Raw genomic sequence first — 25,066 nt, 5'->3', positions numbered from 1 at the left:
ACTGACTGTGGGGCTACAGCGCTTGGAGGGTAAGGAGAGCAACTCCAGCCAGTGGAATCTCCAGAGGTAACACAGTTTAATGTCCTACTTGCCAGTTCTGAGCCTATTTTATGGCAACATCTTTGGCTATACCAGTATAGTGTCAAGAGATAGCCATACTCACTGTACACCCTGATTCCACAGACTTCTTCTGTTATGCCATCTCTCTCTCATCTCCAGAGACATTAGTTAAGTTCCAAACTGCTGTTTCCTGCAGTGAAACCAACCATAAGCATCTCTCAGAACTCTGGTTGCTTCGCACCATCAGACAGCTCATCTACCAACCCTGGCCTGATTGTACTAAACACGGCCACTCACATAGACATTTATGGCCAATACTTCTGCAGCTGCTGGGCACCTGACAAGTCTGGACACCTTGGTTCATCTTTCCCATACTTGGCCTGGCACACAGACATACCATCTCAAATCCTGACTACAGCTACCAGGTTTGGGGCAGTTGTGTGATTCCTCATTGTTGTAACTTGGGGAGGGCTATCATGATCTCAAGCTGAAGTTTAGAGTAAGAGGAAAATGACTAAATGAGCTCATTTACATGTTTGCCAATCACTTGCCAATTTGCAAATATGTGAATTAGCGCATTCTGAAACTTGCATAAATTCACACATGGAGCAGTGCAAGACTTGGCAGCAATGAAACAAGAAAAAAAAAAAAAAAAAAGAAGAAAAAGAAAGAAAGAAAAGAAAAAATGTATTAATGGCTGTGCAAAAAGGAAGGAAAACTGGTACCAGAATATAAATGTCTTTCCGGCTACATAATGAACAGGAAAATGGCTTTTGTACCTAAGATTGCAGATGTAGCGTTCTTAATATCAGTGGTACCCTTTCATGTAAGACCAGAAACTGGGCATCATGATTCAGAAGATTGACTTGGACTCCTTTTTTTTCTTGGTGAGCATAATTAACAGTTGCGAAGACTAGGAGGAAAAATGCTTACCAAAAAAATGTGATGCATGAGGCACTGGCTAGTGTGTGCGAAGAATGCTGGGGGTTCTCTATCTCCTACACTGCCTGTTTCACGCCAGCATTGCTCACCCCTGTCTGTATGCTTGCACTCAAAATCATTGTGATGCTTTTTCATAAGCTGAACCTGAAGCTTCCTGGACTGCTGTTGTTGCATTAGCGCTGCTGTGTAGGGTTTAGCTACTAGGCTACAGGGCTCAGGCTGCACTGTAGCCTGCAGTTTTGCTCTGGAGGGCTCCCTGAGAGCCAGCAGAGTGTGCCATTTGCAGCTAGAGCTTGCTGTAGCTGCTGGTTGGTCTTACTGGCCATTTCTGTCCTGTTTGTAGGCAGCTTGAATGGAGGCTATATCCTGCCTCTCAGCATGGTGCTTACTCTGAAGCACATGTTCACAGTGACTTACTCAGGTATGTTTTTTCAGGGATGGGCAAGTAAAGTGTAGCACTACTCAACTGTTTGTGCTTTCCCAAGCATTTCTATCTCAAATGAGGTATCTCAGTAGGCAAAATACCTCAGTAGGCCGATAATGTCAGTGAGTACCTATGTCTTGGGAAGTGTCAGTCTAGACAGTATGTTTTAATTAGCAGAGGTGTAACCGCTATGGATAGACAGGGCAAGGAGTGATTTAGGGCATGTGTAATGCTTCAAGGGACAGTATTGCAGCAGCATAGGGCTTTTGTCAGTAAGTTCCTCTTTACCTGCAAAGGTTGGAATAAACAATACTGTAAAAGCATCATGGTAGTGTCAAAAATGAGAGGCATTTTGATAGTTCCAGATTTTTTATTGTTACACAAGCTGCTTCATAAATGAGTCTGACCTCTGTCAATCGTTGTCACCATCAAAATCTTCTACAAACTCAAAAGCGCAAATCTATGTATGGCAATGCGTTATCAGTGTGAGAAGTCTCAAAAATACCTTTTCACAACCAACTTCTTTTTGACTGGAATGAAAATGGGAAGTTTGGCTGCAGTTTTCTGAACTCAAAAAGCAAGACAGAAAAAGAAGGAAATTCAGTCTTTCTGTTATTTCAAATGTCCATCTAAGATTAAATTTGGCTTCTTTTTAGAAAAGTTATCTTACTGGGGAATTGTTTTGGGGTTTTGTTTTGTTTTGTTTTTTTTTTTGAGCTTAAAAAAAATACAAATACTTTTTAAGGAAGCTGAGGAAAGCAGTACTTTTAGATGTTGTACACTGAGTGTTAAAAATGCAGCTACACTGAAATTCAAGTTCTTTCTGGAGTGCCTTGATAGCATAGTCTTCAGAAACCATGCTAAGGTTTTTTTTGGACCACTAGATGCACAATTTTGAAACACCTGTTTTTTATGTAGAGGCTGTCCTGCTTCATCTTGTTCACTGTACTCTACACAGTTACGTACCCTTATTTATGGGTATTTATGGGACTATTTATTAGAAATAATATGAGGATAAACAGGTAGAAATATAATATAAAAAACAGTGTTTTGTAGCACTTCTAAAATATGTGGAGAGTCTAGCAGCCTGCAGAGTTCCCCCCGTTCTTCCCTCCTTGATTTAAATGCCATACTCCATGCTGAATATGTCCAGATGCTACGGTCACTGAACACCTTATAGACTACAATAATTAATCCGCTGATGCTCCCTTTAGCATGGATGACACAATTGGAAATCTGTCCAGGTAGAGACAATTATGTGGAGACAGAGAAGCATAATCTTTTTGTCCCTGAAGTGACATAGTATTTATTTGCCACTGCTCCTATGTTTCTTCTTATGAGAGTGAACGAGTGTTTCAATTTATCTCATTTTATTTACTTTAAAGTCATGATTAGATTAGAGAATTCCATTGTTGCCTCCCTCCCTTAAAATCCAGAAAAGCAGAGCTGAGCAGATTCGTTTTTTAAAGATCATTTAATTGCCTTAATGAGTTTGCTTGATTTTTCAAATCTCTAGTGAAGTCATAGGCAGAAGTTGAAATGGTTTTATTTGCCTTGGAGAAAATATATCTACTTTGCACTAAACAAGTGGTTTACATGTGTAAAGCAAAAGCGCACACAGCCTCAGGTGCCCACAGCAATGAGGAGGATGCTCCTGTACTGCCAGTAGCACCTGGTGATGCACACAAGGGGTGCAGTATCCTGCCAGAGCAATAATACAGTATGCAAAAATATTCATGCAAATATTCATATTTGGGATGGTCAATTCTGGGCAATTAACTCCTATATAGGTTTTATTTCTGATCCTCTGAGAAGTGATCCTCCGTTCTTTGGAAAGACAAGGAAGATGAAGGGCCTGGAAAGAACAGTGTGCAAAGTCGTGTCCTGCTCTAGTTTTCCTTCTATCTTCTCTGATCCTCTGTTGTCAGAGTGACTGGGGAAAATACAGTGAATAAAAGTAAAGCTATTAGAGGCTGTGGAATGCTCAGAAACTGTTATAATGGAGGCCACGTGTATAAAATTACCATACAAATAAGTGCAAGCGGCCAAACACTATGCACAGTCTCCATACCCTTCAAATAACTAGGTTAATTTTGGATAACAACTGCTTGTTTAATTTCTGAAGCAAATGGGTACCAGTGGAACTTTCTAGACATGCAGATTTCAATACCTCACTGCCTCATTAAGCTTTTTGATTTAAAACAGAGAAGGTTTTTTTCCCATTTAGGACTAAGCAGTATTGTATCTGCTAGTGATACACATAGCAGACATGGAGTTGCTGTGAAATCACTTAAAATACCAATCTACAACAATATTGAAAATCCCATATGTAATCTTATCTGTGAAACACAATGAAGGATTGTTCTTCTGAGATACAAGATTTCTTTCCATATATACATTTCCCTAGCTGAAGTGGGTTATTGGAAAACCAAATACGAGATCAACTTAGAGGATGTAAATAAACATCCCCTCAGCAAACGTTTGGGGGCAGTTATCAAATGCCATTCTGTGCTCAGGCTCCCAGCTGAAGCTGTTTTGTAAAAGATAAAAAGGGTGTGAGTGATTAACCAGTGATTTGTTTCTCCAGCAGAAACAAATGGCAATGGCTGAGCTGTGCCAGAGGAGTCTTTAAAGATGTGTGAGGCCACACAAGAGTATCAGAACCCAAGGGCAGAAGCTGACCCAAGGCTGGAAATCCTGTAGAATACTTTTAGTGGGCTTCTGTGTTTGGCTGAAGGTGAAGTTACTATGAGTCCAGTAGCATAATAATTATTTAGAAAGCAAAGGAAAAATGACAGAGCTGAGTGCTGCAATAGCTGCTTTGTCTTTTTACCTCCCTCACAGTCTGCTGAATTATTTGGGAGCAGAAAGCAGGAGTGCTGAGGTTACTACCATGCCAGTTTACTGCATGCAGGATCACCAGCTGCTAGGTCTGGTGCTAGGGTCTGCCAAACCCCCTTACTGTAAGGCTTCTTTAGCACCAGATGTGCAATGCAGGATTTAAAGCAATTTCTCTTTCTCTTATTTCTTTATTCTGTTTCATCTTGTCTAAGAAATAAAAGGCTGCATTTCAAGCACAATAAACCACTTAAGTATTATGTACAGTAGCTTTACATCTTGGATAAAGGTATTTCGCTATGTTTTTGATGCTTTAGCCTGTCACAGTCAGAACACTCTTTAAATAGTGTTTTCTTTTGTATTTCAGCAGTGGCCCTTCCTGTCTTGATCACAATTAGAGCAAGCAAGGGTAGGAAATAGAAAGAAAACAATCCCACGCAATCTTTTATACTTCCCAAAAGGTCTGTAATCAGAGTTGTTTCAAGTTCTAATGAAAGCTTGAGTCATTTCTTATTTAACAGCATTGTTTTCCCTTCTCTGAATTAATTTATCCTAGAGGCAGAATTGTCTTTGGATCTTTCTTGATTGCTTTTTAACCTGCTCACAGAACATTCAGTGCTCTGGTGACGTGCTGCCTTATTGAACAGTTGCCTGTAGTTTAGAGGTCTGCTGAGTTTAACCTCTTTAGTTTCTGGAACAAATCAGTGCTCACACTCTGTTTGATCTCTGTATCTCTGTGTGTCCAGGTTGAAATAAGGAATGACAATGGTCCTGATACAAAAAGGCATTCATTTTGGTATTTAAATTCCACATCTAAGCATGCAGTGAAGCGCTGAACTGAAGCAGGTCACAGAGGAAGCTAACCAAACCGTTGGAAATGCATTTTATAACAGAGATGAGCCTAGGAAGTTATCTGCACTGAAAAGCTTGAAAGTTTTACACTTTTGCTTTCAGCACAAACTGAGGTTGTGAAGTCATATGGAACCTTTGTGACAAAGGCAGTTTTTTTAACAAAGACAAACTGGAACAAAGCAAGGTAGCTCTATGAATGTTGTTAAGTTAGAGGGAATACATAGGAATGTTACAATGGCGTTTGCTTACAAACGTGGTATGAGATGTGGAGGAAGGTGACATCCCATTTGTAGTATCATCATTTTTTTTTATTTTTTTTCCTGGATCTGTTTTCCCCAGGTGTTCAGAAAACATTAGTCAAATCTCAGAAGAGTGCCATGAAAAAGAATAGAGAATAACTGTGACTTGGCATGTTTTCCAATTGTCCTTAGATGGTTGGCTTTTGTGAGCTTTTTCTTTTTGTCATGAGGACTACAAACAATTTCTATTCTTAACAAACAGCTTTGATTCTCAGAGATCCATATGACTCTGGTAGTTGGAGCTTTAGGAAGAACATCATGATATACATTTTATATATTCATATTTGTTGTGTATTCATGGGAGCTGGCAGCTTTGAAATGGATCTGGTGCTGAAAGCATAAGAGTGAGCCTCCTTTTCCTTTAGACACTTTGGGCTAAAGGAGCTGTAGCTTCCTACCCTGGGTCCTCCATTGCGTCAGGGATGCTGTATAGCATCCTAGCCAGTCACCTGTACTGCCACAGCATTCAGCTCTTGGTGGAAATTTTTTCTTGAAGTGTCTTCCTGCTCTTGATTTAAGGGCCAGTTTTCTTGACTGTACAGTCAAAAGGGCAGGGCTTCCTTTGTGATGTGAATTCAAGCACCCCAGGAAAGATGGAAGCACTGCTTCCATTTTGAAATGTATAGACATTAAGAGGTGATCTCCAAGCAGTGGAGGGATTTGTAGTCATAATTTCTTGTGTGCCGTGGTGAACATTTACATCTTACAAAAATCTCACCCTACAGAATTAATTTTCAGCATTGGGAAAATATGGGCAGATTTTTATAGTTTGATAATAATTTATCAGCCTCTCTCCTGCAGTCCTTTGCTGGCTGGCTGCTCTAAAAGCACACAATCAACAAGAGAGCAGTGAACAGAAATATTTTCAAGAGCAGATGGGGTGTACCTTCAAAAACCAGGATTGTCCCACTGAAACTGGGACATCTGGCAACCCTAAAAAAAGCCAAACTAGATGAAATAAAAATTATGAGATGGAGGAGCAGAAAAATATGTCTTTGCATTGATTAGCAAGCAAAGTAATTAATCTCCTTCAACTCCCCTTTCGGTCCTTGGTGTAAAACAAGGAGAAAAAGGGATATAATTGCTTTGCCAAGCATTAATTCCCGTGTACTGATTGCTGAGCAAGAAGGGATATTTCACATCCTTTCCTCCCCATTTCCAAATACCCCAAACATCTCAGCAGCAGTCTTACTACCATTTATAAACAAACCCTTTTCCTTGAAATCTTTGTCACTGGGTCTAATTCAAGCTTTTCCCATTGTCTTTAAGGTGCCTTGGATCACACTCAATCTTATTTTGCTGAGTCTGTTACTGTGCAAGTCACCAGTCTATCCAGAATCCATCTTGGAACTGACTTTCTGCCCCGGGACTGTTCTATAACAAGTTGACATATATTGGCCTTCTAAAAACACCAGGTAGACAGAGCAATTTCATCTTCACACTCTTCTACTTGCTAACTGAATTGGTCTCACCCTTCATTTTGGACAATTGCATATTTTACTTTCTTCCAATTTTTAATTTATTGCAGTACAACGGTCTAATGCCTTCTTGGGTTCATATCATAACTGTGTTCTATTAATTTTTAACATTTTTTAATATAAATCCAAATTTCTAAATATAAACTCTAAGCTTCTCTAAAGCTAAGGATGTAAATTGTGCTCTCCTTCCAAAAATTCAGATGTCAGTATTTATTAGCCCACGGCCTGAAATTAGTCTGCGTGGCACACTTGTTCCCTCTCTGGTGTATACACCTGGTTTATCAGAGATACTCCTCAGTTCCAGTCAGGCCAGTGGGCCAGTGAATGCAAGGGTGGGATATGGCCTTCTGGAAAAGGAGCCAGAGATGATGCTGGTAGGCATGAGGAAAAAATGGGAGAAAACAGATAGCTTCCATTTATCTACTGCATTTTTGCTTAGACTTGGAAGAAGTTTTCTTGTTGCATTGGCAATTTTTTCTTCCCAGATAAATATATTTTCTCAGGAAAAGTATTCAGGCCATCAGGGTTACATAAACTGACCAATCCCATATGCACAAAAAATGTGAAATCCGGGTGTTTGTGGATATTTCACAGCACAGACTGAATTTGTTTTATCAAATTAAGATCAGTTTCTTAATCTTTCTAATATTCCTTACACTCCATGTCAGATGACTTGCTTTGATGAAGAACACCTGGGACTATTTCTTTTTAAGATGTTCTCTTGGATAGAGGTATAGATATTGAGAGCTCTTTTGACACATTCTAAGGTGAAAATGACCTCTGCTGGTAGATAATTGCACATATGCTCAATTAATCAAGTATCATTCAGGCCTTTTCATAAACGTGTGTTCAAATGCTGTTACCCTGCTTTGTCAGTCTATTTTATTGCAGTGGTCTTCTAAGGGGAACTGGAATATTTCAGAAATGCTGTAAGTTATCAGATTGTCAGTTGTCTTCATAATTAAAAAGATATAAGCCCAGTAAATATTAGAGCAGATATCATAAACGCTGAGTTACTAAAGAAAAGACAGAGAGAACCAAAAGTATGTACTCCTATATAGAGTATTTTGACTGTGGCACCAACCACGTAGCATTGTCTCCTTTAGGATTATGAATGGATTTATCATAAAGATAAAATAAATTCAAATAAATGATAGTAGAATCATTTTGCTCTTTTCTTTAAAGAAGATGTGGGATCAGGAAAGCCAAGGCACAGGCAGAACTGAACTTGGCGAGGGATGTGAAAAACAGTAAGAAAACCTTCTACAGGTGCATTGGCCAGAAGAGACAGGCCAAAATGGGCGTACCTACTCTGGTAAATTCAAAAGGAGAAATGGCTTCAACAGATGAAGAGAAAGCTGAGGTGCTGAATGTGTTCTTCACCCGGTCTTCACTGGTGGCCAGGATTCTAGTCTTTTTCACGTCCCTAAGTCTTGCACCCCCATTCCCCATGTGGGACCAAAGAGAGGTAAATTCCCTCCCCACTGTATAGGTAGAAGCAAGTCCAGAGTCAGCTCCTGAGACCATGAATGAGTATAAGTCTATGGGCCAGAGGCGTGCCATCCCAGGGTCCTGAAGGACTGGCTGAGGTGGTTGCTGAGCCGTTCATATTTCGGAGAAGTCGTTGGCGTCATGGAGGTCCGGAATGATGGTAGGAAGGGTCACTCACTCCCATTTTACAAGAAGGGGAGCAGGGACGAACACCGGGGTTACAGGCCGGTGAGTCTCACCTCGTGTGCGCTGGAAGATTGATGCGAAACACGATCTCTGACAACATGCACTTGATCGCAAGAGAGAAACAGGCATGTTGATCGAGACAGCCAGCACGGCTTCACAAGCGGAAAGGTTCAATGCTTCTAACTAATCTGTGTGCCTTCTATGATTGGATGACGGCCGTTGGTGGATGCAAGGAAGGCGACCGATTCAATTTACCTGACCTGAGCAAGGCCTTGTGACATGGTCCCCATCCACATCCTCATCCTCCAAATTGGAGGGAGGCTGGATTTGATGGTTGCGACAACTAGGTGGATAAGCAAGTATGGTTGGATAAGGCCGGAGACAGAGGGTGGTGGTCAACTGGCTCTCTATAAGTCCAAGGTGGCGAGGGCCATAGGTAACGAGCGGGCGTCCCTCAAGGGTCTGTCTGGGACCGGTGCTCTTTAACAATCTTATTAATGACATCGATGAGGGAGATGGAGTGCACCCTCAGCAAGTTGCTGATGGACACCAAGCTGAGTGTGCAGTTGATACGGTGGAGGAACAGATGCCATTCAGAGGGACGCTTGGACAGGCTGGAAAGCTGGGCTCGGGGAACCTAATTGAGGTTCAACACTCGGCAAAGTGCCAAGGTTTTGTGCACTTGGGCCCTCGGTAACGAACCCCAGGGCACCTGTAATCAGGCTGGGAGGCAGTTGTCCTTGAGAGCAAGCTCGGCTGAAAAGATCCCTAGGTGGGCCTGATAGATGAGAAACTTAACAGAGCCAGTGCAGTGGTTGCGCTCTGGAAAAGCCCAAGAAAGCCAAAATGGGATCCTGGGCTCGCATCAGGAGAGGGGTGGTTCGCAGGGGATAGGGAGGTGGTCGCTCCCTCTCTACTCTGGCCTCTTGTGAGGCCCCATCTGGAGTGTACTGGTCCAGGTGTTGGAGCCCTCAGTACAAAAAAGATATGCGCGATTTGGAAGGGTCCAGAGGAGGGCCACAAAGACATGATCACCGGGGGTGGAAGCACCTCCCTATGAGGACAGGCTGAGGGGAGTGGGGTTTGTTCAGCCTGAGAGAATAGAGGAAGGGTTGCGGGGTAACCTCATTGCAGCCTTTCAGTACCTGAAGGGGAACTTTACTCCCTAGTAGGAGCGGAGTAAACTCTTTCGAAAGGGGCTATGAATATGCAGGACTAGCGGGGAATTGGTTTTAAGTTGAAAGGACCAGGGGAAGATTGGTATGGATTTGGAAATGTTAGGTGGGGGTTAAAGTTCTTTACTAGAAGGTGGTTAGGTCCTGCGAACAGGCTGCCCATGTGAGGTCTGTGAATGCTCCGTCCTTGGAGGTGTTCAAGACCAGGTTGGACGGGGCCCTGGGCAACCTGATCTAGTAAATGTGTATGTTTGGTGGCCCTGCTAGGCAGGGGGGTTGGAACTACATGATCCTTGAGGTCCCTTCCAACCCAGGTAATTCTGTGATTCTGTGATTCTGTGATGGATTTGGTTTGGTAATCACACTGCACTTACTAAGAGCCTGTCTTCTAGTCCTAGGAACCAAAAAGTTTGTCACCTGAGTCATGTTTGTAAAACATCATTTTCACTTCCACTTGGGACAGTAAAAGGGACTAATTGAATGAAAAACAATCAGTTTCGCATAGAAAGTGGTATTTCATACCCTAGTGTGGAGAAAAAGGAAAATGTTGACCAAATAGATTTCCTGAATTATGCTAGTATTGAAAATGTTGTCAAGATCACAATAAGATTTTCCAGTAACCAATTTACAATTCTGTATATCAGTGTTGTCTCAGTTCGTTTTATGTATGAATTTTATTGTTTTATTTTTTAAAACTCCATTCTTTTCTGGTTGCTGAGCAATGTATCTAAGCTGGCGTGCAGTACCAGAGTGGGAAAATGGGTTCTGAAAACAATGAAATGTCTTTTTTAATGTACTTGTTTAAAGACAACTTTGAAAAACAAAACAGAAAAAACCCTCACTTTAAAATAAAAAAGTAAATCCCAGAATTTGAAAGTTTCATTCTCAGACGAATCTCAGTTTCAACATGCTTTTCACTGGGGAAAAAAGTTCTTCAGAAATGTTCTTATCATCTGTCTCCAGGGAGCGTTGTTGCAGGGCAAGGCCCCAGTTGTTCATATGCTCTTTCCCAAAAGACTTCCCAAACAGTACTCAGTACTCTGACGTGAAGTATCTTATGTCAGAGAAATGGTACAAAAAATTAAGGACAAGAGCCCAGAATGAGCCTTTTGTTTTGTAGGCTGCAGGAGAACAGATATTAGTTCTTTCCTCATCCAGATTTGTTCTTTGTTGTATTCCTGGCTAACTTTACAGAGAATAGTGGAAAAACACACTTTGAGTGCTTTTGCTGTGCAAGCTCAGAGAAACACAGACACATACATAGCTTTCCTTATTGATGACTGCTCTTTTGAAAAATGTTTTGGTTTTTTTTTTCCTTTTCTTTTTTTTTTTTTTTTTTCCTTTTTTTCTTTCTGTTCTAGGAATAGCTCTGAGAGAAATAGTTTCACTTCAGTGTCTAAGGTCATCAACCAAACTCTTAGATTTTATTAGTATGGAAAGACTCTGGTTTTAGATCTCTATTGAAGGATCTGAGTTATTTGATGTCTTTAAAAGAGATGAAGAAGAAAAATTATACATGATAGTTGTATAATGTATAAAAGTTGACAGAAAATCTGTGGCTGAAAAGTGACCCCAGCCTCAAGACAGTACTTCAGTTTGTGCTTAATTTCAAGTGCAAGTCTGTCTTTATCAGCAAAACTGGGAATGCCATTCATTATTCTCAATACATACCTTGCTGCTTCAGATCCTAAACTCTGAAATCAGTGGAGTAGTACTGACATGAAAAGGAAAGTTTGGCCATGAGTGTGTATGCACAAATCCGTTCATTCTACCAAACACATAAACTTAGATTTGTTGGTGCAATCCCATGTCCTTTGCAGTTGGAGAGTTTGAATCCCTTTCACAATGAATGAATAGCCACTTAAGAAAAGGCCTTTGGAATTCTCCTCTCTTCTGGATCATATGAAGCTAATGCAATAGATATGTGTCATTTGTCCTGGACTACGGTCCACAACCCAGTACGCCTCCCTTTGAGTTGCAGCCAAGGCTTTCTTTGTAAGAAGTGAAGGAATATATGGAGAAAAGGATGCAAATATGCTGTGCTTTCCCATGGGAAGCATAACATTTGTCTGAAAACTAAAAATTCTCATCTCACTATCAGAAATTTTTACCATTTTTTGCTGGCAGAAAGACGTGTCTTTTGACAGGACGTGACTATCCTCAAAGTAGTCTGAGATAAAGTGGTAAGAAGGCAAAGGAATCAGACATAGAGCTGGTTAGAACATTTTTTGTGCTTTGTTTTCCTCATTAAAAATGTTGGTCTGTCAAAACAAGAACATTTTATAGAAATAGTTCATCTTGATCAAATTGACAGGAAACTCCTGAAGATAGCCTTTCTTATGGACTAATGCAAAATGTTCAGTTTGGGCATATTTATCATGATGTTCTTGTCTTTTCCACTTCAAAAGGACTTTTTCTAAAAAATTGAGTTTATTAAAATGCATATTTTCAAATATAAATGACAGTAATTAAAATTATTTGCCTTGGTATTATTAAAATAGAAATATTTAATTGGTTTGAAAGAGTTTGTAAAACTTCAGTTGGAGCATTTGGAGTGGGCAAGGGAAAAGGTTTAATCAGAATTTTGGAAAAATAAGAAATTTAGGAAAAATAATTAAAGGATTTTGTATGTAGGGAAAGTTTAGTGTTTACAGAGAAAACTGAAAATGCCATTTGACTCAGTGGGGTATATACTGGAGAATGACTTTGAATACCAGTTTCTGAGTCCTTTGAAAAACCATCACAGAAGGATTTTTTAGTACATTCACTAAATTATTCTCATGGTAATGATAAAATGCTTCATGTTCTCTGTGGCAAAAACATTAGGGTACAGTGTATGACTTAATTAAAAAAGCTCTGGAGGAAAAAACTAAAACTGGCTTATTGCTATTAGCCTTTTTAATTTGTTTTCTCTTTTGTACAATGGTCCACAGAATACTCAGAAAATAAAGATATTTAAAAAAAAAAAAAAAAAGTATAATTATTTTGTGAGGGTAAGTTTTCTTCCATTTTTGCACTGAATTATGCTGTAGCCTCCAAGGTGCTATTTTTTTGGATTCCTGCGTGGTTACTAACTCCTCTCCAGGAGCTCTTGCAGACCTACAAGTTGGATTACTAGGTTTTCCTTTGGTCTTGTTTTCTTCTAGTCTCAGTATTGGTTTGATTAACCTACTTGACTGTACTTTCTTGATCTGTGTACTTCATGAATCCCAATCAGTATGAACTTTGAGCTGTCACTGTATGTGGAAGAAGAAATTACAAAGACTTTTCTGGTCAAGATTTCTGATTGAAGGGCTATTTCATGGCACCTTTTGACTCACAAGTGCTGCTTCTTGAGTATGCATCATGTGTTTACAGAGACGTTTCAGCCCTGTTGAGAACTGATTGAAGATAGCTCTAGAGAATATACAATATTAATGAGCAAAATGGTATGTGTACCTTAATACCTTGGGATCTACATGCCAGGTTACTAGAATCCTTATTTTACAGGGAGTGCAGTGTAGAGACAAAGTCAGATTATGTGTTCCAAGTATTTAGTGGAAGGCATTGGCTGAGGAAATAAGATTTGCCCATATGGTGGTATGTTCAATATTCAGATCTCTGATGTTCTGGCAGTATGCAAAGTGGCTTTGCACTTTCAAATCTGCCCCAGCTGAAATGGCATAGCCTGTAGCAGTTGCATGTTTGGTCACACTGTGCAGCTGAAAGTGGCTTTTCAAGGTTGGATTTGTAGTTTGTCGTGCTGTTTGTTTACTTTTATTCAAGTCTGATGAGAGCAGCTTTGTAAGCTTTGGCCGAGTTGTTATTTTCATTAGTTTTCAAGTGCTGAGTTTGTTTTTGCTAGCATGGCCTGTTTATTTTAAAAGTCTTGTTTGTTCTTGGGATTGATGTTTGAGAGCACTCTGTCATTTCCAAGAGTCGTGATGGCACCGGGAATTTTTATTGCTCTGATGAATCCTATGGCTGCCACCATCCCCTCACAATTCCCCAGGGCAGGCTGGCTTCAAGGGGCCTTCACAGGAGATAGGGTAGGCTGCAATATGGCAGCTCCATTTTAGATGTTGCAGGGGCCTCCTCCCAGAGTGCATCAACCCTACCCTGAAAGATTTTCCATGGGTTTTATGTTTGCATACAACCCTGCGTGCAGCCATGTTTGCCTGTGGCATCGGCTGGGCAGCAGCACACACAGCACATCTCAGTAGCCCTAAAATCTGTGCCATGTCAATGTCCTGCTTAGCTTTAAGGGGAAAAAAAAAAAAAAAAAGCAGCAATGCAAATTTTCCTGAGCATGTCTATTCTTGAAAACACTTATGCGGCATAAAGTAAAGTGTATTTGAAAAACAGGTTTCTTTTTTGACCGAGTGGGTGGGGATTATGAAAATATCAGCTCAGGTTACACAAATGTTTGTCCTCTCTCTTTTAGAAACAAGGAATACTGCAATGGATTGTCAGAATGGTTGACCTGGTATGAGAGTGGCTGCTAACCTGGCTTCTTAGTGGGTGTTAGAGCGTGCATTATCCACTCTGGTACAGGTAAGCCCTGTTTACTTCCCTTTATCCTTTTTTAAAGCAGTGTTTGTAATTGAAAGCTTCCACCAGTTAAGCACTGCTGGCAGAAGGGTGATGCCAATGGAAGCATTTTTGGAAGACAAAATTCATTTTTTGTTATTCAACTGTATGCAGATGCATCTAATAGAGATGGAAGCATGATTTTGACCTGTAGTGGACTACCCCATCTTTGTGGGATGCTCCCATTTCCAGTGGCTGAAGTTTGAAGCTTGTGTTACTAAGTAATTAAATATACAACATTTAATAATATTGGTATCCAAGGTATTGAGCCATGTAGTTTTACTGGTCAGTATAAAGTCAGATTAAGTTATTGACTTATTGACTGTACAGTTTGTTTTCTCAGACATTGAGGTAGGATTAGCAATTGTTTAAATGCCATGGCTGTTTGCATAAGGGACAACAAATCTGGCCTACAACAGATTACACATACTTAACAGTTCCATGCCTACCTGTATACCTACCATAGTATGCAAAAGCATGCTTTTATCAATGCAGAAAAGCAAACACTGGCCCTCAGTGTATCCTGTGTCGGGTCACAGATAGAGAATATCCATGTTCATGATGGCTAGCAGAGTCTGCTAAGGACAAAACCCAAATCAAGTTATCAGTGTGCAGGGGTGCTTCTTTTTTGTTTCCTTTTGGTTTTTTGCAGGCTCAGATGTAGACCTGAAGTGGCTCTCAGATAAATTAGGAGTAATTTTCAGCAAAACACGTCTACTTGTATACAAAAGTAAAACCAGTTGAAACTTGTCCTGAAGAGAAAGAGGAGAATATGCTTAAACGTTTATCAGAGTAATTACTGTGAACTTGTGGTGTTTCTAGCCTGAGATGTCCTGCTTGCATCCAAGTATGGAGATTGGCCTTATCTGATTTCTTTTCTCCTCTGCTGGTGTGTACAAAGAGTTTTGGCTTCCCACTGAGGTGAGTGAGGCAGCTTGTGGACTAACCCAATGCTATCCAAAGTTGTCTCATTATCAAGTATGGCAGAATTGGGTATGAGTAGCTGCCGTCAAGCAGAATCAGTGCCTGCTTCTTCATGGTAGAATGCTAAGACACTAGTGAAACATCTGCTCATCATATCATCAGTACAGGCATTTTGAACAGTGTAAATCAAATTAGTAAATCTGAGCTCACACGTAAGAGTGGAGGAAGGATACAAAGGCTGGTGAGAACCAGATCTTGCTTGATCTGTATGGTTTTAAATACTAGTGAATATAACATTAGTTTGTACTGATGTTATTCTTTGAAAAGCTCCCAGTAAGAATGACACTGCAACAGCCAATGAAGTTAGCTAGTAGTATATCCTTTATGGCCTAAAGGATCCTAGTATTATCAAGAAGAAAAAAAACAAAAACCAAAAAACTGTTCTAAATTCCACTTCTATAAATTTAGACTTGTCCTTAAGAGTCAAGTTATTTCTGTCTCTAACAATGCTGAAAATAATAATAGCAGGTCATTTAACTCTCCTGGGATATTTGTCTGCTACTCCCTTGAAACCAGTGGAAATAGAAGGATATCTACAATTCATATATTCCCCATTTCTACATAGAATTTGCAGTCATGCTGATGTGAGAAGGAAGGGAGCACCACACTTCCCATCCCACCACCATGCGGTGGTTATGCAAGATTAGTGAAATTAAAGCAACAACATATATATATATTAATAAAACAAACAAGGAGGACTGTACACACTGAGAATTATCTATTGATCTGAGAGCTGTGCCCAAACGTATTTTCAGACATTAAAGAAAACAGTGCTTTAAGAGATTACTCACTCTGAGCACTTGTGTCATTCAAGAGGTTTGCCATCCAGCCTGCCTTGCAACATTTTTTGCTAGCCAGTGAATTTAGGCCAAGAAAACTATTTCATAATCCTTTTTGTTGCAGAGGAAGGAAAGGAGCCTGGAGGGCAAGAAGTTGGGACTAAAAGTAGCTGAAATATGAAATTTTCATTGAGACCTACATATGGTCAGGGTTTGCACTTGCTTTATTTTGATGTGACAAGTTGTCCCATGGTTTTCCACACTTTCCCTCTTGCTGCTTCAGGGTGCCACTGGAAGAGTACCGAAACTAAGCCCGTGGGTCTGGGTATTGTGTTCTTCCAGCTCTGCACCAGGTCATGGGGAGGCTGAGGAGTGGGCAGCACTGGTGAGCAGAAAGAGCTGCCACTCCAGGTACTTGCTGCTATTTCAAATCCCACCCTCCTCCCTCTCCCTTCTTGCCCTACTTCATGGACTGGAGCAGTGGGAGGAGGATCCAGACTTTAATTCTTTGTTGTGTGGTCTGAAAAGCTAAGAAAAAACTGAAGCAGGTGCATATCAAATCTAATGGCACTCACACAGGCACCATAGGAATGAGAAATTATTTCTGCATTTAACGTTTCCATGCTTTCCGGTCCTCCCTATCAACACATTCCCCAGAGGGCAGACAGTGCCTTTGTGGTTAAGGTAGAACTGGGGCTTCTAGGAATGCCTGAAATACATCTGGGGTAGGTTAAGATTGTCCAGCAGTGCTTCTGTGTGCCTCTGAAAGCATTCTCAGGGATGCACATTGCTGAGGTACTGTGGTGCTTGAGTTTCAGCAGCATGAAGAGGTGTGGCAGCAAGAACACCCAGTCAAAGCAGGAGGTAATTGTATTGGTGTGAACCTGTTGTTTTGTGGACCTTCTGGTGAAGGACTGAAGGATAGGTGGTCCTAATTAGCCCCCAGCACCCATGCAGAATGATGGCATAAGGGCAGACAGAGATCTGGCCATACTTTCCATGTCACAGGAAAGCTGCTTACATAGTGCTGGTGGCTGTGGGCCACTCTCCAGAGCTGGAGAGTCAAGATTATCCTAGGATGATATAGCTGCCCATGTCCCACCAGAGATATGCTTGGATGTCCTTTCCAGTGCTAAGGAAGGAAACTATATTTTTGCCAAGTGTCTGATCTACTGTTCCAGTTAATCCATGCTTAAGATCCTTTGGAGAGAAAATCTTCAATTCATGGATGCGGGCTCATTATTTGGAATCCAGTTGTGTTTTCTTTTACATAGACCAGTGGCAATTTGGCCATTTCTAACCATAAAACAGGGTCATACTGTTTGTATTCAACGTCAGTTGAAATAAAAATGATGTGTGACTATATATCTGCCAGAGCTTAAAGCAATAAAAAAGAATTACTGACAATCTAGCAATCTAATAGACAAACAATCATCTGCAATTTGTTTTAGGGAAATGAGACAATTTCCCTTTTTGCTATTAACTGTGCTGCACTGGTTCCCACTAGGTCTGTTTAGGGGACTGTTCATCTTGCTCATGTAACCGGATTTTGTATAAAATTAAGGTACTTCATGTAGTACTTCTGCAGAATGAAGAGGACTCTCAGTTAGATCAAAACTGTTGTATAAAAGCCCTGCAATTGGATGACCTAGACAGTTTCTATTTCATTTCAGTTTTTGCGAAATTCACTTACTGATTCATCTCATTTCCCATGGGAAAAAAAAGCTGGAAAGCTAACTGATTGCCACACCTATCTGTTAGCTATTTCATGCTAGGTAGCACAAGAAACACTATCCATTCTGTAGGTGCGTGTGATTCTGCTTCATCCTGATCTGAAAAGCAGCATCCCCTACCCTTGTTTTCATGGCATCAAGCACAGGCCCGAAGCTGTGGTTGTTTTCCTTGTGATCACTCACGTGGAAGAACCAGAGACATTCTGTGGTCAGAATATCAAATTTGGTGTCCTTCATCGTGCCTGGTTGTTTGCAATGCAAATGGAAGGCTTTGTCTCACATAGTACCATATCCATGGTAACCAAATGAAGACAAGTTTGCATTACTTCCTTAGTAAAGTGCAATCCTTCCCCTGGCACATGTGCCAATGAGGCATAGAGAGTTAAAGGGACAGCAATATATTTCTTGGAAATGGAAGCAATCAAAACAACTTCTGGCTTTTTTTCCCCCTTTATTTCAGTTATCACTGCCCTTGCTCTTCTACCCTTTCTTTCCCATCCTGTCATTTTCTAGAATTCCTACTGCTGAAAACTAGACTAGTCCTGATTTCTACTTTCCCTTTGCCTGGAGGCTAAGCAAACAGTCATCTATCCGAACTGTCAACTTAAACACCACTTTCTTGGCAATCAGCCTTCCTTTGCCCTTCCTAGTATCTTAAAATAAATAAATAAGTACATAACGGGGGTGGAAAGCCAAGCCAAGAGCACCAATTTGTGTCCTCGGTTTTTCAGACTTTGGGTTCGTGGCAGAGAAGCAGAAGCACTAGCCTAATACTAGCAGCTGGATCAAGCCATACAGGTTGGAGCTTATCAGTTTTTTGTTGTTGTTTTACCCATTAAAAAATTTAAAGTCTCTTTTTCCTCCTCTTCTGATCTGTCAGATATGTGGGAGAAATACATGTATATTTTATTTGCTGGATTAAATTCCAGTTAAAAGAGCTTGAGGTAAAGGGCTTTGATATTTTCAAAGCTTCACAGACTGTCTCTTTTGACCAGCCAGAAAACATTTTTAGCAAAGGGACCAGATTCAAGCTGAGTGTACTGCAAAATTGTTGCTATTGTTACTGCTTTCACTGTTATTGTTGTTTTGCTGCCTTGCATATGACAACCTGTGCACTGATTTTATGCACTTTCCCTTATGTAGCTGGGAGGCTTAAAATACAACTTGTTCCCTCTTCAGTCCTGTGTTGTTTTAAGCTGAAATAGTTCTGGCTATTGTTATTTAGCATTATCTGTTGTTTTTAATCTCAATCGAGAGTGAGCTTACATCATGATTAAAATGCAACATAATGATAAAATCAACATCCAGTGCAGGTATTCACAGTGAGCAACACTGATTGTCTCAAACCAGCACCAAGACTTCTACTTCAAAAGAAGCAGAGCAAGTTTAAGTTGTGGCCTCTGAGCAGGAACTTTACAAAAGACTTCACAGAGACAGAAATGTACCCAAATTTGTATTTACCAACATGTGAGGAGGCTTGAAGTATTATTACAGCTTTCCCTACCTGGTGCACTTTCAAAAAGGGTTAATTCTCTGGAGTCACTTCATTTAAGGATATTTTACTTGTGAGTTTTCACATGGGTGTTCCGGGGGTACTTTGAATACCTTCCTTGTCCTTCCTTGCTTTTAATGCAAATGACAGGCATGTTGAAGAGATAAAACAAATGACTGTCTTCCTACACCAGCTAGGATTTTGCTGCACTTAACAGCTTACAGATTAATGGGCAGAGAAAAGAGGACCTCAGCTTCATTTAGCTGCCCAGGGTCAGGGCTCAAGCTTGACACTGAAAATATTTTTGTCGTCATCATTTATTTCTGAGTAAAACAGAGAAAGCACAAGTGCCTTCAGTCTTCAAGCAGTGATTTGTCCCCAGAAATGGCAACTGAAAGTAGCAATACTGGAGATCAGAAATTATCTTGTTCCTGCCTGAAAGCACTGCACCAACCACATCTCTCTTCTTGTTGGATAGATAGGTAACATAAGCTTTATTTTCTCCCTGGTAGAGCTGCCACAAAAAGTATAGCTGAGCCAGATTGCCAAACACATCTATATCATGTAAAGATTGCGACAGTAATAAAAATGATCTCTGTTGTTTGCCTTGCCTTGTCTTGTCTTGCCCTGCCTTGTCTTGTCTTGCCTTGAAAAAAACACTGTAAACATTAATTCATTTAATCAGTAATACAGACACTTTGCATCCTAGATTTGGGTTCTGAAAAAAACCTTCTTTATTTTTCTGTTCTTTTCATGTGGCAAAAGCTTACTTACTGTTAAGCTGTCAAACCCAAATAGCCAAATAGCTCAATTTTTTTGAACAGAAATTGAATGTCTTGGACATGTCTTGGACTTAAAGATATTCCTAACTGAAGTATTTGAGATTTTCTGCTTCCTCTTAATTCGTGTCCTTATAACTACATGTTTATTTGCATATTTGTCAATATTAAAGTTAACCACTGCCTCTCTACTCGAGATTTGATGCACCTGGATATGGAGCTGTTTGCATTCATAACTATCTAAAGAAAGTGGATAAATATTAAGAAAGCATGAGTAATCACTCAGCAAGTGAAAAGGAAGAAGAAATATTAATAGCACTATCCAGTACATATCATACAGTGTGAGGAATATGGTGTGAAGCTGATGAAGTTCAAGATCCTGTTTCAGTGAAACAAACACACTTCACCAAAGCTGGTGGCAAGGAGAATGGTTCTTTTAAATTCTGGCAACCAAAGTGAGACAAATCTGCCTGGGAACCTGCCATAAACTGTTTATGTGTTTTTCAATTTTTAGAAGCTTTTTATTTCTTACAGTCTGTAGTTAAGAGCTGATATAAATTGCTTGCTGATGCATATTCCTCAATTTCTACCTTAAAATCTCCTTGGAGGGGAGGGGAAAAGGGGAAATATGGGGGAAAAAAAAAGATTTCCAAGATGTTCTCACTGCGTTATCAAATGAACAAAACACACAGGACATGGAAACCAGCCAGTCATTCATTCCATCGACAGATTTGCAGAGCTAAATTTGCTTCTGGAGAGCAGTTAGAAATTAAAACACACAGATGATGAGTGGTACTGGCACCCAAACTGTGATCAAGAGGACACTCTTGTCTGAAAAGATGTACCCTATCAGATTAATCATTATGTGTTAATTAATTTGAAATCAAAAGGATGTCTTCTTCTGTCTATGCACAGGAAATTAACGGTGATAACACTAATTAAATGTAATGGAAGTTACCTCTGTACTTCCCACATCTGGGGCCAAACTCTTTATTGCCCCTCATGTTGTGTCATTTACAGTTGAATCCCATTGTAGCATCTCACCCTTGTTGTGTCCTGCTGTATATGGCTGTGCAAGTCATCAGGCAATGGAGAATCAGGCCAATGGATTACTCAGCAGGGAAATGAACTAATTTCAATTAAACTAGCTCTAAACTTTGATTTCTAGCCCTGGGAAGGTGTGTCACTGCATCTTCTTTTCTGTGAGGAATCCTTGTTGCAGAGCCATACCTCTCTACAAATCCTACCATAAAAAAATGGTCCTTCTGCCACCTCCTTTCCCCTTTAGTCTACAAAAGCAGTACTTTCCTTTCTGCGCAATCTTTCTGATGTCGTGGCATTTTCCTGGCAGTCTCTGGCAGGCGGGAAGCTCCATTTCCCATGGAGGAGCCTGAGGTCCTCAGGTGCCCAAAAGATATTGAGGGAATTTCATTTTTTTCCTGCTGTAGGTACTGATTTAGCAATGCGGTTCAGGTGGTAAGGAGTGTAGAGTGTATATGATGATTTCTCTGCACCCTTTTCTGAGGCAGTGTAAGGCATTCTCTTAACATAGCTGGGTGGTAGGGAGGCCTGTGCGGTTCTGATCCAGAAAGAGAAATAAAAAAAAATATCTTCCTTTGCTCAATTTGAATATTTTTACCTATTTACCTTTGCTCTAGATAACAGCAGCTGTCTCCCTCTGGGGGGAATGATTTGTTATCTTTGACCAAAGACACAGAACAGGACCAGCTGTCATCAGCTGTTAGAGTACAAGATTTCCTGCTTTCTGTCCTCCCTGTTCCACTTTCTGAAGCTCAGTTTTTCCTCTCTCATTTAGCTGCAACGTACCAACTGAAAGGAATATGGGACATAGTGAGTGGGCTGGACTCTAGACTTTCTCTCCCACAGGGCCAAAGGACTTCTGAACAAAGCTGTTGCTATATATTCCATCCTCCGCTAACCTGTTCGTTTAGTGTTTTATTAAGACTTTTTGTAGTCTTCATTAGCCTCCAGGTCTCCTGAAAATTAACAATAAAAAAATAAATCAGTGATTGTACCAACCCTGTTATGCAATGGCAAATTGCTAATTACAACTCAAAATCTAAGTCATTTCAAAGACTTGAAAGTATCAGGTACTTAAATTGATTCTTATTATGATACTAGTGATTGTGCTTTGCCTCGTTTTTCTTCACTAGAAGGAGAAAAATTGGCACATGTTGAAAAATTTGATTTATATCCCCCAACATTTTGTCTTTGTTCTACTTCTCTTACTTGTATTTGGGTTAGTGTGCTCCTTGTTAAAGTATCTCACTGTGAGATACTTTATGTCTCACTAGCTAACTCAGAGACCTGTGTTTAGACAAGGGCAAGGCTGCTGCTTTGATCCATGAAGAAAAGCGCCTCCAAATAGCAGCTGCAATGGGAGAATTGCTGTAGAAGTGTCGCACTCTTTGCACTGACTATAAGGGGAACAAGAAGCCTGTTTGTAATATTTTCAGATACTAAATACTTCTGAGCCATCTTTACTTACCTTTGGGTTAAAAAACTGAACTGAGCAGCAGGACGCTTGGGACCCTTTGCTTGCTCTGCTCCAGGCTTCCTGCGTGGCCTTGGGCAAATAAGGTGAATTGCTTGTGCTGCAGTCCCCAGTTTGGTAAAAGGGAGGCAGTGATCCTCCCTCAGCACAAAAGCCAGCTCTGTACCCCTTTCAAGTTATTACAGGAACCGCCTTAGATGAATTCATGCAGAATCAGAATCACTAGTTTTCCATTCTCAGTGATACTGGTAAATGTTTCCAAATTATGGATGAATGGCAGATAGTAAAGTCAAATGAATGATTCCAGATTTGTCTTTGCTTTCTGAATTTGATTTAAAAAAAAAAACAAAACAAAACAAATGAAATCACTAAACCCTTCTCCCAGTATTTTTCATATATTCCAGAGGTACCAAAAAGTTACGCAACTCAGTGAGGTGATTAATTACTATAAACTGATCTGGTAATACTTCACCTGAGTGCACTGCTTTCATTTTTATACTTAGAAGATTCTACAGAAGAAAATATTCATCTTTTGTTGAGTTCTTGTTCTTTGTAAGTTTTGCTTGTGTTACTCCTTAATTATTTGCTGCCTGAGTTCTCCAATGGGAAATATAATGCCTGCAGTATTGACACTTCCTTTAGAAAAGTTGCGACTCCCTGAAAATTCAGAACAAAATGTTTTGCTTTGTCTGGTTTCAACCAAAGAAAGAGATTTTTATGTTGTTGAGCTGCATCAAAACATTCTCTCACAAATATTCAGCATTAACTGACATGCCTTGCTTATGATCCACCGTCTCATGAGAACAGTGCTTTTTTCAGTTTCATGGATAACATTTTCCATCATGTGTCTGGATAGTTTTCTGATAAATCACCTGGTACAAGATATGAATTTCATGATGCTATATACTCAAGTGAGATGTAGCCTACCAACGTGAGCACAGTTTGTAGCAGAAACTGTGCTTATACTTAACTGAGGCAATGAGCTACTAGAGAGCTACAGTTAAACCTTGAATGTACTCAAACATGCATGTATTTGGTTCACAAAAATTTTGCTCTGTCAACTTTTTATTCCTGGAAGACCAGTATTTTCCATGAACTCTTCAGTGTGACGCCATGCATTCACTGCAAATGCAGTTCAAGTCCATTTGTTTGGTGGTGGTGAGAAGCTAAAATAAAATAAAAACATTGTTTGGAGGTATGGTGAGGTTTGCATTGCAGGATAAATATTGTAATTAATGATTACCAAGTCACTGTGCAGACAGGGATCAGCTGGGAGGTATAATACAGCTGTATTTTATTTGATGCACTGAAAAGTCTTCTGCATCCATTCCTCTCACTCCTGCCCCTGGATAAGTTGATTTAATTAGATTCTTAATAAAATTTATGTTCAGAAGTGACAGACTTGACTCATGGAGAATGCTAGAATTTCATCGGGCTTGCCTTAAGCAAAAATGCAAGACTTGAATCTCAGCAGAGGCCAACATATGTATGTTAGGGAGAAAGTTAGTGGTGTTCAGAAGCAGCAGAAAATGGGCCTATGGCTTTGTTTTTCCCACCAGCCTTCCTCATCCAGTTATGTGTACTCCAAGTGCCCTGTGCAATGCTTACCTATCATGCTGCCTCCCAGCTCTCATCAGTTCTCAGGAGAGCAGCTGAACTTTTTTTGTTGGTACTTTTTGGGGGGGGTTCTTTTAAAATCATTTTTATCTTAGAGTCTACCTACAAGTGGAAATAAGCTACAAGACCAAGAGCAGGCAGATTATACATATAACATTATTTGTAATTTCTGTCACGTGTGGCTTTACTACAAGATATCAAACACCAGAGGTTTCTGCTTGGAAAAACTGATTTTCATGGATAAGCAGTCCCTTTATTCCTGTTTGCACTTGTAATGAGAAGGTTCTCAAATTAGGTTTTCAGCAGAAGAGTCTCAGTCTTGCCTTCTCTGGCATCATTTGATTTCCTTCTGTTGGAGGAGTGGATGTTTCTAGGACAGATTTGCACAGATTTCTGGAAGTTATGACATGGTGCATTCAAGCATGCCTGACCTGAACTCAGAACTTCTCACTTGTTCTTACCTACTTTCGAGGTCTGCTGAATGTAGTGAAATCAGAGCATCTTTTTTAGGAAAGAGGACAGAAGAACAAGTCATCTGATATATTCAAGATGTATTCCTAAAAATTTCCACATTTGTAGTGCATTTTGGAGCCCCAAATATTTTCAGTGCTTCCATATTTGCGCTTTTTGTTCACCAGGCTCACAAGAAAGAAATGCAGTTTGATATGGTTTAATCTTTTCTCCTGTTACAATGTTTTATCTTCCCTCAAGTGTCAGAGGCTACACTTAGTTTAGCAGAATATATTATTCATAAGCAAAGATATACTTAGATGTGCAGAAAACAGAGTGCAAATTTGCATCACAGTTGGTTTACAAAGTGTTTTGTTTGTTTGTTTGTTTTCATAAGGTTTTC

At 40.1% G+C, this 25,066-nt stretch overlaps 1 protein-coding gene across 6 annotated transcripts in view; it reads left to right on the top strand.

Moving 5' to 3' along the window:
* The first annotated feature begins 14,174 nt into the window (after positions 1 to 14,174).
* Positions 14,175 to 25,066, top strand: part of ITPRID1 (ITPR interacting domain containing 1) — an 80,312-nt gene continuing 69,420 nt past the window's right edge. For 2 of the 6 annotated variants that reach the window (XM_032442570.1, XM_032442572.1), the window contains exon 1: positions 18,312 to 18,608. The gene's annotated coding sequence lies outside the window, so the exon portion shown is untranslated. Of the gene's footprint in view, positions 14,279 to 18,309; positions 18,609 to 25,066 lie in introns of those variants that run through there. The other 4 variants (XM_032442571.1, XM_032442573.1, XM_015855069.2 and 1 more) reach the window with 4 other exon arrangements.

Source organism: Coturnix japonica, chromosome 2, assembly GCF_001577835.2.
Source record: "Coturnix japonica isolate 7356 chromosome 2, Coturnix japonica 2.1, whole genome shotgun sequence".
Taxonomy (NCBI): Eukaryota; Metazoa; Chordata; class Aves; order Galliformes; family Phasianidae; genus Coturnix; species Coturnix japonica.
Note: the sequence above shows the minus strand (reverse complement) of the source record. Positions and strands in the feature narration are given on the sequence as shown.